The sequence below is a fragment of the Mastomys coucha genome, unplaced genomic scaffold (genome assembly GCF_008632895.1).
Source record: "Mastomys coucha isolate ucsf_1 unplaced genomic scaffold, UCSF_Mcou_1 pScaffold8, whole genome shotgun sequence".
Lineage (NCBI taxonomy): Eukaryota > Metazoa > Chordata > Mammalia > Rodentia > Muridae > Mastomys > Mastomys coucha.
The window spans coordinates 6825698-6827662 of record NW_022196914.1 but is presented as its reverse complement, the minus strand read 5'-3'; the positions used below and the strand labels follow the sequence as shown (position 1 = coordinate 6827662).

The 1965-nt window shown below is 40.9% G+C and overlaps 1 protein-coding gene across 2 annotated transcripts in view; it reads left to right on the top strand.

Moving 5' to 3' along the window:
* The window catches only part of Ttc23l (tetratricopeptide repeat domain 23 like), a 55673-nt gene extending 53809 nt beyond the window's left edge, over positions 1-1864 (top strand). For both annotated transcript variants that reach the window (XM_031360342.1, XM_031360341.1), the window contains one exon: positions 1786-1864. The gene's annotated coding sequence lies outside the window, so the exon portion shown is untranslated. The remainder of the gene's footprint in view (positions 1-1785) is intronic.
* Positions 1865-1965: the final 101 nt, after the last annotated feature.

Genomic DNA, 1965 nt, shown 5'->3' with positions numbered 1-1965 from the left:
AAAAAAACAGGCAGCAGCCAACAAGGGGATGTGGGTGCTGTAACCCACAGGACTGGGAATATGCTAGATCCGCTACTTAGATCTGTAGAGCAAATTAATATTTTTAATGCTATTATTTCTATGAACCTAAATTCTTTTTGCAACAGTCAGTTGTTCAAATCAAAGGGTGTAGGCCATGCTTGATCTGAGGGTTCAAGAGTTCTTCTATAGTTTGGTAGAGAATTTGGATTCTTCTTTAAGGCATAATGCAGCCTTAGGATAACAATGATGTCAACAATCAACCATTTACCTGATCATAGAAAGTTGACTTGAACATGTCCCTGTGACCTAATTGTCCCTTACAATTCACAGTGGTAAAGAGTAGCAGCTCAAATGCTAGACATGGAGGCATCTGCCTATGGTCTCAGCTACTTGGGAGGTTGTGACAGGCAGGTCACTTACAAGTTGAGGTCAGGATTGGCAACACAGTGGGCTACAAATTTAGTGTAGCTCTGGGGACAGGGAGCCCTGGACCACTAATACTTTCTAGTTCTATCTAGCCCCATTTTCCTTGTCTATAAAATAAAGATGAGTACCATCCTTATATCAGGATTGCTGTGACAAACAAATGGAGCGCTTGCAAAGCATTCACCCACAGTAACCATGTATTAGATTAACAGCCATTTTTATTATTGTTATTTCATGATCTTTTGGTTAGAACATCGATGCTTAAAGCAAATGGAGGCAGGGGCTGGCAGCTTGGGAAAGCTAACACTAGTCTCATTGGGGAAACATTTTGTTGGTTAACATTTCAAAGGGGATCTAGAACCCCTAAAAATAGAAAAGGAAACACCGTTTGAAATGAACACCTAAACATGGAGAAGAGACTGACTATACTTAGTGCAAATCAATGGTCTAGACAACACAGGATTTTGGACAGGGGAATCCTGCCACCGTGTGGCAGCTGGCTGACTCACTCTCCTAGCAATCACAGTCCCCAGATCTTTGCCCACCTCTGATTTAGTGTGACCGTTGAGTGGTACTGAATCTGTGCCTGTTTCTTCTGCTAAACTTTATCTCTTGTTACTGATGAGGGAACTAAAGCCACAGGTAACTTCCTGTATGTTATGCAGCCCGGTAGTAGTCAGAGCATGAAACAGTCTTAAGTGAGATTGTACATTTAAAACCCCAAGTTCCTTGTAAATTGTGTATCAGATTTCTGTGATATATAGTTACTACATCCCTCCAAAGGCTATGAAATCATCCTGTTTCAGACTGAAGGCCTGGTGTCTGAAAAGCACTCTTCATAAAAACTTTGTGGATGAGTATTTTGGCCTACACTCCTAACTATAGTTCAGCTCTTCCGGTATAAGGAATGGGAGCACAGAAGCTCTGATAGGAAGAAACAGGCAAGGTGGGTCCTCTTACTGCTTGGGGTTTGAATCTCTGTGGCCACCAGAAATTATTTGAAAATCCTGAAGTACATTGGATAAATTAGATAGGTTTTCTTCAGCTGCAGGTAAATGCAACCCAAGTATTTAGGGTAGCCAGACTTTGTCATTTAAGTCCAAGGAAGAGCTTTGGTCTTTTGGGCCAAATAGAAGACTCTAGTCCTATTTTAGATTTGTTTATACACTCATTCAACATGGTTAGATATGGTGATGTGCAGTCATATGACAGCTGTCCTAGCCTCAGGATGAGTACAGCCTTTCAGCACTGATAAGGCAGTGATGTGTTGGGGCAGGAGCATGTGTCATCAGAGAGAAGAACCAATAAAAATAAAACTCCCTTTTCCTTCCTTTCTAGGTCTCTCTTCTTGTTATCAGGAACTGGAAACTCTACATAAGATAGACAACAATAAAAACAACCTTGTTGCTAACCAAAATTCTAGAGCACAAAGTATGTTTATCAGCATGCACAGCAGCAACAGAGCCAAAGTGGAAGCAATTTTTGTTTTGTTTTGTTTTGTTTTGAACTAAGGATTCT